Source organism: Aquarana catesbeiana, linkage group LG02 (assembly GCF_042186555.1).
Source record: "Aquarana catesbeiana isolate 2022-GZ linkage group LG02, ASM4218655v1, whole genome shotgun sequence".
NCBI lineage: Eukaryota > Metazoa > Chordata > Amphibia > Anura > Ranidae > Aquarana > Aquarana catesbeiana.
The window spans coordinates 771,710,160-771,727,567 of NC_133325.1; the positions used below are offsets into that span (position 1 = coordinate 771,710,160).

General features: G+C 47.9%; 1 pseudogene; it reads left to right on the forward strand.

Moving 5' to 3' along the window:
• Nucleotides 1-17,408, forward strand: part of LOC141127733 (uncharacterized) — a 54,031-nt pseudogene that overhangs the window by 17,885 nt on the left and 18,738 nt on the right.

Consider the following 17,408-nt stretch of genomic DNA (forward strand, 5'->3'; position numbering starts at 1 on the left):
CGCTGGGGCTTCCCATTCAGCCTTCAGGCGTCCAAAAATGGCCGTTGGGCTGTGCTGCGCTCTAAAGATGACCTCCCTCGCTTCCTACACACCCTGGAGCTTAACCCTGTGGATTTCCCAGATTGGCGCAACATACCGGACATTCCGATTCCCCAGCTACCTCAATCATGGATCCCGGCAGCTGGAAGTCGACTACTACTAGAGACTGACTACGCCGCTGCTAACCTATCTCTAGTCCCTTGAAAGGGCCAAAGATCACCTCCTTTCCTTTATTGGCATCTCGGTCGGGGCACAGGACTCAATGGACGCAATGCTGTAAGCACTGAACCACCTCTTGAAGGACACTGAACCTTGGGTCCTCTGTACTGTTACCCAGCTTACATGATGGACTGGAGGGTTTGTTACTCAGCCCACTGTTTGGATGCCGTGTTTTGCACTTTTTGGGAGTACAAGTTTGTATACTCCACATTTTCACCCTGTTCATATGTTTTAATGGACTGGACGGGCACTGGGCTCCGCGTCCCCTTGGTGGTTGCCCACGTACCCCACTTAGGCCTCACCTTACTAGGTGACAGTCCCTAGAGGGACCCCGAGCCAACACCCGGGTGGTTATTGGATTTATTGCCCCCCTGGATTGGCTCTGTAGTTCACTACTGTACAATATACCGAACCTGTTAGACACGGTCTGGCCCCTATTGTGCTTTTGTGCCTTATTCTCCCCTCCTCCTCCTCTCTTCCCCCTTCCACTCCCTTACCCCCCGTCCTCTCCTTTTCCCATCCCCCCTCCCCAACCTACCCCCCCTTTCCTCTCTCCTCTCTCTTATTTTTACCATTGTCCCCCATATTGCTTCTGATAGCTAAACATTTATTGCTTTGACCTTCAGGTTGCCTCTTTCTCAACTGTGGGTACGTGCGGAGGACCCAGAGGCGGAGAGACGGACCGATTGCCATCGGCTTCAGGTATGCCATCACTAAAGGTACTGTCCTATAATGTCAGGGGGCTCTGCTCTCCACACAAGCGCAACAGGCTATGGCTCGAATTGAAACGTCTAGGGGCCCAGGTGGTTTCCCTGCAGGAAACCCACTTTAGACAACAATCCCTCCCCAAGATACCCACACATCTTTACAACCAATGGTTCTTTAGCAACTCCCCGGTGGCTAAATCACGCAGTACAGCCATTGCATTTCATAAATCCTGCCCATTCCAACTCTCAGAGAGCCAGGTAGACTCACAGGGCCGGTATGTCTTCATGACGGGGGTCTTGGCCAACACATAATTTAGGTTTGCGACTCTCTACGCACCCAACATCCAACAACTTTCTTTCATAGACTCCGTGTTAGACAAGCTGACTGAATTTAGAGAGGGCCTCCTAATTCTTGGAGGCGACTTTAATGTGAGCCCTGACCCGCTCTTGGACACATCCCGTGGCCATCCTACCCATTCCCAGGCCTTCCTCAGACATTTTCGCAAATCGCTGCAGAATAACTTTCTCATAGACACATGGAGAGCACTTCATGCGTCGGACAGAGACTACAGCTACTACTCAGGGGTGCATGATGTATATACACGCATCGATCTCATGTGTGTAGATCATGATACCCTAGAACTATTGCAGTCAGCTGAAATAGGGAACATCACTATATCTGACCACGCCCCTGTGTTAGCTGTGATCAAGGTCCCAGATGGGTCACCGAAGGCTTGGTCATGGAGACTCAACGAAAATCTCCTAGACAATGCCTCTGTGGCAGCTAAGGTTTCCGAAACCATTACGCACTATTTTGCAGAAAACTTGTCCGAGGACATAGCAGAGGGAGCCATAAGGCAGGACTCAGGGGTGAGCTGATCTCAGACTCAAAAGAGAAAGACAGATAGACTTCCGGAGGGTGCTGTCAGCTTTACAACAGTAGGAACTTAGACATAAACGCCAGGGGGATGCTAAGGCTCGCGAGCGGCTGACCGAGCTGAGGGAGCTGTTCTCATGCCTCCTTGACCGTCACGCCCGTAGACAACTGCGCTGCCTATCCCATAAGTATTACGAACACGTAATAAGTGCGGCAGAATGCTAGCCAGAGCACTTCGAAAGTGACGAATAACTTCCCATATACACACGCTTCGATCTCCCGACGGTAAGGCAACTCTGCACTGCTCTGGGATTGCTTCAATATTTAGAGACTATTACGCAGACCTCTACCATCTAGACAAAGACATTTCCCAGACGGAACAGACAGCTAAACTAAGAGCTATTGGCGACTACCTCGCCTTGGCCAGACTCCCCTCTCTGACACCAGAGCAACAGCTAGACCTCGACTCACCCATCTCCCCTCAGGAGGTTATTGAGACAGTGAAGGCCCTACCTAATGAGAAGAGCCCTGTCCCGGATGGATACACCAAAGCTTATTCCACAAAATTTCTCCCCCTGCTACAAAATCACATGTGTAGGTACTTTAATTCACTCGCCACAAGCCATCCGATCTCACCTGAAGCCTTGTTGGCCCATATCACAGTACTTCCTAAGGAAGGCAAGGATCCCACCCTCCCTCAAAGCTATCGACCGATATTGCTACTTAATGTCGATATAAAAATTTTTGCAAGAATTATGGCAAACCGACTAAAACATATCATACCATCCTTTATTCACCCCGATCAAACGGGATTTATATCAGGTAGAGAAGCTAGAGATAATTCCATCCGGGCCATGCAGCTCATTCAGTGGGCCCGTTCTCACAGTGACTGCACTCCCTACCTCATTCTGTCCACAGATGCCAAAAAGGCTTTTGACAGAATAGACTGGTCATACCTCAAGGTAGTTCTGGAAACTCTAGGGCTAGGCCCCCACATGCTCCAATGGATTATGGCACTTTACATGAACCCCAGTGTGAAGGTCAAGGTAAATGGCCATCTGTCCTCGGGATTCCCCATACGGAATGGCACAAGGCAGGGGTGCCCCCTCTCCCCCCTCCTGTTGGCCCTAGCTATGGACATCAGAGGGGTGACAGTGGGGTCTACAGAACACAAACTTTCAGCTTATGCTGACGACGTGCTCTTCCACCTGACCCACCCTCTTTTCTCGTTGCCAAACCTTATGAGGGAACTCAAAATTTTTGGACAAATATCAAATTTTAAGATTAATTACACCAAATCTGAAATTTTGCCCATCACCATTCCCATGAGGATGGCCACTGATCTACAGCAAGCTTTCCCATTCAGTTGGGCCAAAACCTCTATTAAATACCTGGGAATCCAACTCACAGACCAGTTTGACATTATATACTCTGCTAATTTCCCTACTCTGCAAAATTGGGCCAAGACCTCCTTCACGTGGCTAGGCAAAATCAACATACTTAAAATGAACATCCTCCCTAGGGTGCTTTTCTATCTGCAGATGTTGCCTATCCCCCCTCCCCAAAAGCTTCTTCACACAGCTTCAAAGCCTAATGATCAGTTTCATTTGGCACAATAAAAAACCTAGGCTGGCCGTGTCCCTACTGCAGAAACCTAAAGAGTTGGGAGGTTTAGGCCTTCCAGACATACGACGTTACTACAGAGCTATTGTGATCCAACACATCCTAAACTGGCTCCACCATACTAGCTCAAAAATGTGGGTCTCCTGAGAGAAAAGCCTAGACGGTCGCAACTTGTCATACGCCCCTTGGCTTCCCCGCGAATATAGAGGACTCTCACAGACGACTTCCCCGCTGACCACCCACACCCTACGGGTCTGGGACCGCACTAACATCCTATATACCCTTGCATCCCCTGGCTCCCCACTGGCACCGCTGGGGGAATTCAGGTGGTTCCTTCCTGGGGAACAGGTAGCCTTTTTTGGGTCCTGGGTCACCAACGGTAACTATAGCTGTGGCAAATTTTTGGACAAGGTCAAGTTGATACCCCTAGACGACTTGAGAGATAGACACGGAAGATTCCCAATGGATTGGTGGAGACACAAACAGCTCCGACACTTACTTGCGACCCAGGGTGCTTCTATAAGAGGGTTGGACACTATCACTTCACTGGAACAATTATTCACTCCCCATCTGATCTCTGAACTATAACTGCTTCTGGGATCTGCCTCTGCTGTCAGCAAGCCGGCGTTTGTACGGGAATGGGAGCGTGATCTAGAGGTTAAGTTCTCAACAGACCAACGTTCGCACATGTATAGACTAGCGCACTCCAGCTCCATAGAGTCCAGGACACAAGAAACTAACTACAAGCTTCTGACTCGCTGGTATCGCGTACCAGCAGCAATATCACGCATTTATCCCCGGGTCACGGACCGCTGCTGGGTGGGCTGTGGTCAGAAAGGCACTCTCCTCCATATTTGGTGGGATTGTTCAGCAATTAACCCATTCTGGGTAGAAATTCACACTTTTATAAAAAATGCCTTGCAGATCGAAATCCGTTCTCCCCAACACATTTCCTCTTGCACCTCCCTGCCCTTCCTTTGAGCCATTATAAGAAAAGCGCTCTCCCTCATCTACTAAATGCTGCTAAATGGCTTATACCTCTCTACTGGAAACGTCCGCAGTTCCCTACTATAACAGAATGGCTCAAAAAGGTGGACGATATTAGAGAGGCGGAGGAGTGGGTGGCGAGGTGCAAAAACAGGAGTGAGCGTTTCAATGGTGTTTGGGCCCAGTGGCAGAAATATACTGCCGACATGGACCCTGTGTCATCTAGCCTGGATGTTGCACTGTTGGAGTTAGCAGAGCCCTCACTGAAGCTAAGGAGGCCTGTGAATGGTGATGTGCATGCCTGATTATCCTGTCTCACTAACCCTAATTGTGGCGCAGTGACCTGTGCCCCTCTTTTTCCTTTGCACGGCTCATAAGGCCTACAATAGAGGATAGACTCAAGGCATTACGCGCCGCTTGTGGCATGTTAATATGTTTCTCCTTCTAGCTACTATTATGTTGGCACCCGGATGGGTGCATTAGACAAGGGGCCAGGCGCCCCTGGTACCCCAGTGAGACTTGCATCCAAGATGGCCACAGGGGGGGCCTGGGAGGTGCTCCACCCCAGACGGAGGTATGCTGGAGGCTTTTTAGGCCCCCTCCCAGGGGGCTCACCTGCCGGTTCGTTGCTGGCCTCAAAGCCGAGATTAGCCCCAAAGGTAAGGGCTGAGAGCTACGAGAAAATGCGAGTCCAAGCCAGGGTCGCGGAGGCAGAACATTTTCTATGCCGTGAAATGGTGAAGAGTTATCCCTATCCCCCACTCCCTTCCCATGTTCCCCAAGTTTTCACATTTTTTTGCTTTATTTAGACTATGTCGTTGTACACGTCTGACTCTTAGGCTTATTATACACAGTCTATAATGATACGTTGTGGAATCTACTGTACATTATGTGTTTTATATGCTTACTAAAATAAAGATTACATAAAAAAAAAAAATGGTGAATAAAAGTGATCTTGCGCAGTATTGTGTTAAAACTCAGCCAAAAACTGTGGCTAATCATATAAATAAGGAAAGTCCAAAAAACTAGTAGAAAACTGGAAAAAGTTGGTTAAGGTCCATATGTTGATTCAAATTAAAAGCATCTCCGATATATATTCATTATATCCGGTTACAAATGAGCTCACAGAACTCTCACCTCAAAACGTATGGTGACGTAACGTGTAGGGAGTGGCCAGAAGTGGACGTATACCGGAAGTGAAGTGAGAAGGAGCAAAAAATGCTGTGCTTGTATCTTATATGCTTTTTTTAATCGTTGATGTAAGAGTCCATTTATTGGTACTTTAATACATTTTTTGAAGTTAATGAATTTATTACACTTTTGGAGGCAGCATTTTTTCCTTTCCCTCCCTGTGATTACCACTACCATTGGAGCTTACCAGGTCGGACCTGCTGTGTCCATTATTAGTCTGGAGGACCGTGTCTATGATACCAGGATGGCCATATAAAGACAGAGACGCCCCAGTGAAAGGTTGTGGAATGGAATCCCAGGAAGGTTAAAGGTTATCTTCACCAGTCGATGCGGTTTTTACACAGTTTTGTGGTGAAAGCTCTGTGAGCTCATTTGTAACCGGATGTAATGAATATTCACCATTTTTGTTTAATGTATTGTGAACACTATTAGGTTTTGCAGCTGGTTTTGATTCACTTTTATTACTATTTATTTACTTATTATTGGTGTTGCATTTCTTTTTTTGTGGTACACTATTAGTATTAGTAGCGCGATGGCCACTTTTATTTATTTAAAGTTTATTAAAAACCAAAAGAAAGCTATATCTGTCTAAAAAAAAAAGATATAAAAATTAATTTAGGTACATTGTTGCATGATCAAGTAATTGTTAAGTCTCAGTTCACACTGGCTCAACTCTGAAGCTGCCCCGCACAGCGCAACTTCAGCGCGGCTTTTAAACGACTTCTTTAATAGAACTTAATGCAAGCCATTCCGAAGTCGCCCCCAAGTAGTGCATCAACCTTTTTCTAAGTCAGAGAGACTTGAGTCGCTCTGATTAGAATGGTTCCATTGCACTTGTCAATCAGCTAAGTCGCCTGACAGGTTGCCCGAGTGTGAACCGAGCCTAAAGTATGACAGCACTGAAAACTGAAAAATGGCGTCAAGAGGAAGGGAGTTTAACATGCCAATCTTCAAGTGGTTAAAAAAAGTCCTCTATGATACAGAGAGACACACCATATGGTTCAACTGCCACAGAGGCTATGCTGGGAGAATGCATGGAAACTAATGCACAGAGGGGCTGCCAGAACAGCTACACAATTGAAAGTGGCCACCATAAAGTCTGCCTAATGCAAAGTACCATAAATAAAATACAGTAAAAGCTTGGATTGCGAGTAACTTGGTCTGCGAGTGTTTTACAAGATGAGCACATTTTTTGTCATAAATTTTAACTTGATAAACGAGCGAGGTCTTGATATACATGTAGTGTCACGTCACAACTGAGTATAAGGCTCGCTTTACATTGCAGCGACTTGGGATCCGACTTGACAAGTTGTGTGACATGAGAAATCAAATGTTAGTCAATGAGAGCTAAATTTAAAAAACAGAATCCGCACGATCATCCAAACACATTCCAGCAGTATAGGTAGCCCCAATACATGTGTCAAACGTCCATAAAATAAAACCCAACAGTTACTGTTAGGTGATATTAAGTATAAACAGGGAGGTCAGCACACAAAAAATGCAAGAGTGCAGACATATAAAATGGGCACAATGACTGAATCTAAACATATAAAGAGCTAAAATGCTACCCCTTCACTATAACGAGTTAACAGGTAATATAGCCTAGATAGGCCGGAGACATAAAATATCCAGTCTCAAAACGACATGCACAGTTGTTATCATCGTTTTCAAAACACCCTGTTCACTACTAAGGAGTCTTCCCTCTTCCTGTCGGTGTGTCAGTTGTTGACACCTCTTTGCTTCAGAAACTTTACACTCTGGGACTTGTTGTTTTGATTAATTACTTCTGAGTGCTGCACTGCCCTGTTTTTTAAATTTGTTTCAAGGATTGTTTTATATTGACCTTCAGTGCTGCTGTTTTAGGATCGGTTTTGCGCTGTCTGACTCTCTTTCTTACAATCAATGAGATCTGTCTTAATTAGCACTACTAAAGTTGCTCCAGCTTTAGAAAAGGTTCCTGTACTACTTCAAGGAGACTTCTATCTGACTTGTGCCCATAGACTTTAATGGAAGTTGCCTCCAAGTCGGATTCTTATCCAGTGGCGGCTGGTGCTCAAAATTTTTGGGGAGGCGCAAACAAACTGAAAAATTCTGACCCCCTATCAATTGCAGCCTCACTGTGCCCATCAAATGCAGTAATTGTGCCCATCAAATGCAGCCACTGTGCCCATCAATTGCAGCCATTGTGCCCATCATATGCAGACACTGTGCCCATCATATGCAGACACTGTGCCCATCATATGCAGACACTGTGCCCATCATATGCAGCCACTGTGCCCATCATATGCAGCCACTTGTGCCCATCATATGTAGCCACTGTGCCCATCAAATGCAGCCACTTGTGCCCATCATATGCAGCCACTTGTGCCCATCAAATGCAGCCACTTGTGCCCATCATATGCAGCCACTTGTGCCCATCAAATGCAGCCACTTATGCCCATTATATGCAGCCACTTGTGCCCATCATATGCAGCCACTTGTGCCCATCATATGGGCACAAGTGTACCCATCAAATGCCATTGTACCCATCAAATGCAGCCATTGTGCCCATCATTTGTAGTCACTTGTGCCCATCATATGCAGCCATTGTGCCCATCAAACGCAGCCAATGTGCCCATCAAATGCAGCCACATGTGCCCATCATATGCAGCCACTTGTGCCCATCATATGCAGCCACTTGTGCCACTTGTGCCCCACTTGTGCCCGTCAAATGCAGCCACTTGTGCCCATCATATGCAGCCACTTGTGCCCTTCATATGCAGCCACTTGTGCCCGTCAAATGCAGCCACTTGTGCCCATCATATGCAGCCACTTTCGCCCATCAAATGCAGCCACTTGTGTCCATCATATGCAGCCACTTGTGCCCATCATGTGCAGCCACCTGTGCCCACCGACCCCCCCACTTGTGGCTCTGGCAGCACACAGCCCCCTGTGCGCAGCTCTGGCAACCCCCCGCGTGCGGCTCTGGCAGCAAGGCACCCCACCCCCCCGCGCAGCTCTGGCAGCACCGACCCCCCGCGTGCAGCTCTGGAAGCACCCCCGTGTGGCTCTGAAAAAGGGGACTTACCGCAGCAGCTCCTCCAGCGTGTCTCCTCCACTCCCCTTCCTAAGCACCAGGCATCCAATAGGGTGGCCTGGCACTTTGGCCAATCAGGAAACAGGTCTGCCGCCAGGGGTGGGCTGGGCCGGGGGGCAGGGTGGCAATTTCCCTCCAGGCTGCCACAATTTACATGCAAAACGGCCAGCGGCCGCCCGCTGATGTTTTTTTTTTACTTCAAGGGGCAGGGCTGCATGCTGTGGCATTGAGTGCAGACTGAGCTCCCTTACTGCTAGTTCCAGTGCTGGCTGCAGAGTACCGCTGCTGGAGGGAGGGAGGGAGTGGGTGGAGGGAGGGAGGGAGTGGGTGGGGGGCGGGGGGAGTGCAGGTGAAAACAGCCTGCCTAGGTGTCTTCTCCTCTCCTGTGTGACTCCTCCTTCCCCCGCCGCTGCTTTTATCCACAAGGTAAAAGACAAAACATCTGAGCAGAGAGTTGTCCAACTTTTCAAGTTAAAACACCTGTGATTGGTTGCTAGGGGGGGCTGTGTGGAGGAGACTGGTTGGTATACAAGAAGGGGGGCTGTGTGGAGGGGACTGGTATACAAGGAGAGGGGCTGTGTGGAGGGGACTGGTATACAAGGAGGGGGGCTGTGTGGAGGAGACTGGTATACAAGAAGGGGGGCTGTGTGGAGGAGACTGGTATACAAGGAGGGGGGCTGTGTGGAGGAGACTGGTATACAAGGAGGGGGGCTGTGTGGAGGAGACTGGTATACAAGAAGGGGGGGGCTGTGTGGAGGAGACTGATATACAAGGGGGGGAGCTGTGTGGAGTAGACTGGTATACAAGGAGGGGGGCTGTGTGGAGGAGACTGGTATACAAGAAGGGGGGGGCTGTGTGGAGGAGACTGGTATACAAGAAGGGGGGAGCTGTGTGGAGTAGACTGGTATACAAGGGGGGGAGCTGTGTGGAGTAGACTGGTATACAAGGAGGGGGGCTGTGTGTAGGAGACTGGTATACAAGGAGGGGGGCTGTGTGGAAGAGACTGGTATACAAGGAGGGGGGCTGTGTGGAGGGGACTGGAATACGAGAAGGGGGGGGGCTGTGTGGAGGAGACTGGTATACAAGGAGGGGTCTGTGTGGAGGAGATTGGTATACAAGAAAGGGGGGCTGTGTGAAGGGGACTGGTATACAAGGAGGGGTCTGTGTGGAGGAGATTGGTATACAAGAAAGAGGGGGGTGTGTGGAGGAGACTGGTATACAAGGAGAGGGGCTGTGTAGAGGAGACTGGTATACAAGGAGGGGGGCTGTGTGTAGGAGACTGGTATACAAGAAGGGGGGCTGTGTGGAGGAGACTGGTATACAAGGAGGGGGACTGTGTGGAGAAGACTGGTATACAAGGAGGGGGGCTGTGTGGAGGAGACTGGTATACAAGGAGGGGGGCTGTGTGTAGGAGACTGGTATACAAGAAGGGGGGCTGTGTGGAGGAGACTGGTATACAAGGAGGGGGGCTGTGTGGAGGAGACTGGTATACAAGGAGGGGGGCTGTGTGGAGGAGACTGGTATACAAGGAGGGGGGCTGTGTGGAAGAGACTGGTATACAAGGAGGGGGGCTGTGTGGAGGGGACTGGTATACGAGAAGGGGGGGGGGCTGTGTGGAGGAGACTGGTATACAAGGAGGGGTCTGTGTGGAGGAGATTGGTATACAAGAAAGGGGGGGCTGTGTGAAGGGGACTGGTATACGAGAAGGGGGGGGCTGTGTGGAGGGGACTGGTATACGAGAAGGGGGGGGCTGTGTGGAGGGGACTGGTATACGAGAAGGGGGGGAGGCTGTGTGGAGGGGACTGGTATACAAGGAGGGGGGCTGTGTGAAGGAGACTGGTATTCAAGGAGGGGGGCTGTGTGGAGGAGCCTGGGATACAAGGAGGGGATCTGTGTGGGGGAGATTGGTATACAAGGAGGGGATCTGTGTGGGGGAGATTGGTATACAAGGAGGGGATCTGTGTGGGGGAGATTGGTATACAAGGAGGGGATCTGTGTGCAGGGGACTGAGATACACGGAAGGAGGTGCTGGGATGCAAGGACGGGGGCTGTGGAGGGGACTGGGGTACAAAGAAAGGGGGATGCAAGGAAGGGGGGCTGAGGACACTGATGTAAAGGGGGAAGGTCTGTGATGTAAGGAGGGGGACTGTGATGTAAATTGGAGGACTTGAATGGAAAGAGGTATGTGATGTAAAGCGGGCACTGTATTTGTAAAGGGGTGCTGTATTGCCACTATTTTTCTTCAGGCCGGGTCCAGAGACACAGGTGAAGACCACGGCTGAAGAAATAGGTGGAGAGGTGCCACAAAAAAAAACTCCACCCCTGCCACCTCCACCGTATACATGGCCAGGGCAAAGGTGGTGGAGTCAGGGGCGGAGCCAGGGCAGCAAAATGAGGTTTCGCCTAGAGCAGAGGTCTTCAAACTTTTCAAAGGGACACTTTATTGTCCTGTGTTGCGTTTGTTAAAAATATGAATTTTTTATATTAATTAGACATATGATAAATGGGACAATATTACAATAGTGAGTTGGTCAGATGACTGTCAGTTTTTTTGGCTTGAGTAGATTTCTCTAACAAATACTGTTTTATACAATGGGGGTAGATATCATTGTTGTATTCAATTGACAGTTCAATTAACAGGCTATTGGATCTATAGCTACAGTAAACAAGTAATAAATTACTTGTTTGAGATTCTTTCAGCTTTCAAATTGAAAGAATGACTGTTAAATTACTGTCTTGGTTTGACTGGACAATGGTACGTAGATACCCTTTTTGTATTCAATTGACAGTTTTCAACAGTCCATTGTTTCTACAGCTACAGTAAACAGGTATGTTTTCTGTTTGGTAACTATGGTAAACAGCCTGACACATAAAAGGGGTGAGTACACACAAACACACACACCATGATGCTGTAACATCTGATCTGATGCCACTCATGATAGAAGAAACTTGCCTGATGCTCCAGGAGAATCGTTGCCAATGGAGATCACAAACATACAGTAACAGAAGATAAGTAACCTTTAAGTGTATTTGTACTAATATAGACCATAGGCTGTTCAGTTTGCTAGGCATTTTGCTTGTTATAGATATCTGTCAGTCTTGTATTGTATTCCTAATATTGTAATAGTTTTTGTATGCACAGCATCTTTGTATAGTAAAGCACATTTACACATTGCAGAAATCTCAGCTTCCTTGCTTATACCACAGAGTAACCTTGCTAAATAGACGCAAGCAAAACAGTCCTTTACACTTTATGAGGGCCGGATTGTGGCCAGCAGGGGCAGAAAATGTTATGGGCCCAGCATCAGTGAGAATAAATATGGCCTTAGGGTTGGTGGTCCACAGGAGGAGTATCCCCCCTATTAGTAGGAGGAATAGTATTCCATCATTGGTATTGGTGGAAGATATAGTGCCCCATTGTTGGTGTCAGTGGGAGGAATAGTGCCTCATATCAGTGGAAGGAATTGTGCCCCAGGGGCCTCATAAAGGCTAGCAAAGGGCCAATCTGGCCCTCGGGCTGCAGTTTGGAGACAAGCCAAGGCTAAAGCGGTGCTAAAACAAAGAGGTATGGAAGTTCAGCTGCCAGCATCTAAAGTCAGAATACAGACTCCACAGATAATAGTAAAATAAAAAATGCAGCGCTAGAACAGTAGCATAAAATAACAGAATATCAAGCAATGATAGAACGAATAAAAGTCCAATATCACAAGTCCATATATTGAAGAATCGATATAGTAGCCAACATCTGTGCTCCGTGCAGATAAAACGGCTATAGGTGAAGATAGGGTGATATTGCTGACCTGTTGGGCCTGCTGGTCACTAGCCTAGGGTGAACAGACATCCCCGGTTCCTGGGGACAGTCCCCAGACTGAGGACACTGTGCCTGGACCAAGTCTGTCCCCGGTTTTGTCCCCACTTTGCAAGGCCGATCCGGGGCGGGTGCACCGCAAGCTGGGGCAGTGGGAGGGCGCCCAGGGCCCACCCTACCATGGGTCCCGCATGGCCCATTGGGCTGCCTCAGAGGGGAAGGGGGGCCAGCGCCATCAGATCTCACAGAGCGGGGATCTTCCGCTTACCTGGTGGTCGCTGTCATATGAAGTCCTGCCTCCTAGACTGGCTCCTATGATAGACAGCACACTGGTGACGTCTATCATAGGAGCCGGTCCAGGAGGCAGGACTTCGTATGACAGTGGCTGCACCGGGTAAGCGGGAGATCTCCACTCTGTGTAATCCCACTGGCTCTCCTCTCTCTAATCCCTATGCACTGAACAGACTACATTGATGGGCACTGGTGAGGCTGCATTGATGGGCACTGGTGAGGCTGCATTGGTGGGCACTGGGGAGGTTGCATTGATGGACACTGGTGATGGTGAGCTGATTTGGTGGTTCAGTGGGCTACTTGACTGGACTTTCCCCCCAGGCCTAAGGCTGCCAGCCCTCCCCTGTCTGCCGCCCTGACTCCTGATTGGCGGGGAGGAAGGTTAGTGTGAAAATATTGAAAATGTATTCGCTATCGTCACACAATTGGGTGGGATCAGGGCGCACTCTCTGCATCCTGAGCCCACCCTATTTTGAAGCCTATTAGAGCCTCTGGCTCTAATCAGGTGCTTCCAGAAGTACCACCCCCACCGTAGGAATCCATGCGTCTGGCGTCCTTAAAGGGGCCGGGCGCATGGATGGGGGGCGGCGCCCGTGCGCCCACAGTGCACGGGCCACCTCTGTCCTTACCTTAGTTGATGTGTAAAGTTGCCTCGAAGTTACCTGGCAAAGTCGTGCCAACTTTCAGGTCGTGGCAGTGTGAATCACCTCTCTTTTATACTCTGTAGCTCCTGAAGTGCAGGTTAATTTGTTTTATTTTTACAGTACATTTTATACTGTATTTTGTTTTACTGTAATAATTTTTATATGAATAAGAGGAAAGAGTGCACTTGATAGCCACGTCCGTAAATATTGAGGAAACAAAAAGGGGTACTACTGAAAGTATTACCAAAAGGCGGACTGTATGGGCCAGGAAACAATGGAGAAGGAAACAATATAAACAATCAAATTTATTAGAAAAATATAAATTACAAACATTGTCTTCAAAAAAGGGTAAAAACCATAACATATATGCATCTGTAAATAGAGTATAAAGTGAGACGAGGCCTATTGTCGCACTAAAGACAAGCGCTTTAGGAGTAATGAACACTCTAATGCCCCGTACACACGGTCGGATTTTCCGATGGAAAATGTCCGATCGGAGCGTGTTGTCGGAAATTCCGACCGTTTGTGGGCTCCATCGGACATTTTCCATCGGATTTTCCGACACACAAAGTTGGAGAGCAGGAGATAAAATTTTCAGACAACAAAATCCGTTGTCGGAAATTCCGATCATGTGGACACAAATCTGACAGACAAAGTGCCACGCATGCTCAGAATAAATAAAGAGATGAAAACTATTGGCCACTGCCCCGTTTATAGTCCCGACGTACGTGTTTTTCGTCACCGCGTTCAGAATGATCGGATTTTCCGACAACTTTGTGTGACCGTGTGTATGCAAGTTTGAGCCAACATCCGTCTGAAAAAATCCTAGGATTTTGTTGTCGGAATGTCTGAACAAAGTCCGACCGTGTGTACGCCCTATAAGGCAGATTGATTCCAACTGCCAAAATGAATGGCAACAGCTGCTGCCTAAAAAAATCTTTTCCAAAAATAGAAAAAAAACAATGATAAACATAAAAAAGGAGGGTCCAATGGACTCGGGCAGCACTTATGGATGTGATCAATCATAAACCATGAGCAATCAATGCGATATATGTTCATTCAGTAAAGTCTGTACATCAATATGATCAAAACACCAATTCGTGTCATAATTAATGCAGAGAAACGACAAGTCCTTTTAAAATCAATATTATGAAGAATGCTTCACAGAGAGAGCCGCTGTCACCAAAGGGAAGTCCACATCACACGTGCTCGGATAGAGAGGTGGGGGGAGTGTGCAAGAAAACCCCCTCTTGATAAAACTCTTACCAGATAAGAGCTTGATCTTAGCATGTATGTTGCTCAAATCGGTGGAAATCCTAGCCGATATCCTCCTTCCTTTAACCAAAGCGGGACAGCACTCACATCATTCAGTTATTCAAGCGATGAAAGAGAAGGATCGGACATAGCATAATCTTGTTTATATTAATTTTATTAATCATTAAAAACAGGAGAGAGAAACCCCCCTTCAAGTTGTACACTTACAAGAATTTTCATATAATCTAGCGGTGTTCACAAAAGGACATCAGACAACTTCAGGTTCCACATCGTCTCCTACTGCTCTCAGCAGATAACTTCTATTCTACGGGGATCAAAGCTGCCTTTCCCTGAGCTCACTGATGTGTCTACATACGTCGTATGGCTGCACTCTAACGCGTTTCGTCACTCATGACATCATCGGTGGAAAAAAGACTGCACTTTCAGCTGTCGCCCAGGGGCATGTTTTTCGTATGATTCCTTTCTTGAACAGCGGGCTAGATCTGGCCCTATTAGCCGTAAGCATTGCTGGATCCCACTAAGGGTCTTTTTCCCATACACACGTTGGACGTTATTGCGGCTCTGCTGGCCCCATACATATTTGAAGTATAGGCGTTTACCTGACCCTGCTCAAAGAATTTAAAAATATTCTCACTTATCATTCAAACTTTTGAAAACTCCTCGCTCACCTAGTTTGTGGGTATATATAATAATGTAGTCCAAATGAAGATAGAGAAATTCGCTCTCTTATCTGTTACATCTTTGAACCTTGGCCGTGTCCTGAAGAAGCCTAACCGCGAAACACGTAGACGCACAAGGGCTCACTGCACTAATAACACAGATGCATATATGTTATGGTTTTTACCCTTTTTTGAAGATAATGTTTGTAATATATATTTTTCTAAAAAAAAATGGTTGTTTATATTGTTTCATTCTCCATTGTTTCCTGGCCCATAAAGTCCGCCTTTTGGTAATACTTTCAGTAGTACCCCTTTTTGTTTCCTCATTTTTATATGAATAAATGGTTGTGGAACGAATCATCTGAGTTTCCACTATTCTTATGGGAAAATTTGCATTGATATATGAGCGCAATCCGAGGTTTTACTGTATTGAGCACTGACGTCCTAGCAGAGGTGTATCTAGTGAAAATGGCGCCTATAGCAAGCACTGAAACTACGCCCCTGTCAAAACATTTGAAACCCATCTTTCATATAACCTTAACAAAAAAAAAACAGCTAACAAAACTACAAGTCAAGCTCTTTAATCTTTCACTTAACAAATGATGGATTGGCACTGATGAGCTGCACTAATGGACACTGATAGGCAGCACTGATGAGCTGCACTGATAGGCAGCACTGATGGGCTGCACTGATGGGCTGCACTGATGGGCACTGGTTTGGGGCATTTATGGGCACTGATAAAGCAGCACTGATGAGGCAGCACTAACACTGATAGGCGGCACTAATGAGCTGCACTGATGGGCACTAATAGGTGACACTGACATCTGACGAGCTGCATTGGTAGGTGGCACTGATAGGTGACACTGGCACTGACAGGGGGCACTGATGAGCTGCACTGATATAGGTGGCACTGTCTAGCCCTGTTTGGGGGGAGCTTTTGGTGACATATCAGGCTTCTAAACAGCCCCCTAATATCTCACTTTTGAGACAGAGTAAGGGACTGAGGACAGAGATTCCCCAGTCCCTTTCTCTGCAGACTCAGCTGCACTGGACAGTGAATGAATGGGAAGTGTTCTTTGCCGAGCGGCTTACCATTCATTCACAAACTGAATCATAGCAACCCCCCCTTCCCCCGCAGCAGCTGAAAGGAGAGAAAAGTGGGAAGCTATCAGTGTTGCAGGGAGCCATTGCAGAGTGAAACAAGACAGGTGGCAACCCTGTCTCCCTCTGAACCCCGACTTCTACCTGGGGCTTGGGAACTGGGTGCAGTGCTCCTTCTGCAGCATTCTCCTGAGTAAGCCGAGAGCCAGGGACCGGTTGTGTTCCTTCCTCTTGAGAACCGAGCTCGGCAAAAGACGGACATACATGTCAATATCACTTTTGGGTGCAGGCGGAGTGACCTACCACACTGCAGCTTCCGACAATTAAACTAAAGCCCTAGCCTGCCTCAGCGTATTGATATAGAAGGGGCCGGGACTTTCATTTAATTGTCGGGAGTCGCAGTGCGGTAGCTCACTCTGCCTGCACCTGAAAGTGGTGAAATAATCCCTATTTCTGCCCATTATCTGCCCTGAGTTGCAGACGCCATTGTCAGTTTCATTTAATTGGGGGGGCACATGGGGGGTACAGGATAATGTTGGGGGGGTCATGGCCCCCTCTGGCCCCCCTCACGAGCGCCCCCTTCATATGGCGCCCATGGCACTTGCCATATGTGCCATGCCCTGGATAAGCCACTGCGTTCTAGAACAATATGTGCAGTGTGAAATTGAAAGCTTTTATTTTCCAGATTTTAAAAAAAATACTCTGCAGCAGTGTTGGGTCACCTCTGCTACATTAACCACTTCCCGCCCGCTGTATGCAAAATGACGGCCAGGAAGTGGTTCCGTTTTTCGAACTGGGCGTCATATGACGTCCATCAGGATAAGCTGCTAGCGCGCACAGTGATCAGTGGTGTGGTGTGTCATTCTGACACACCGCATCTCTGATCTTGGTAAAGAGCCTCTGACGTAGGC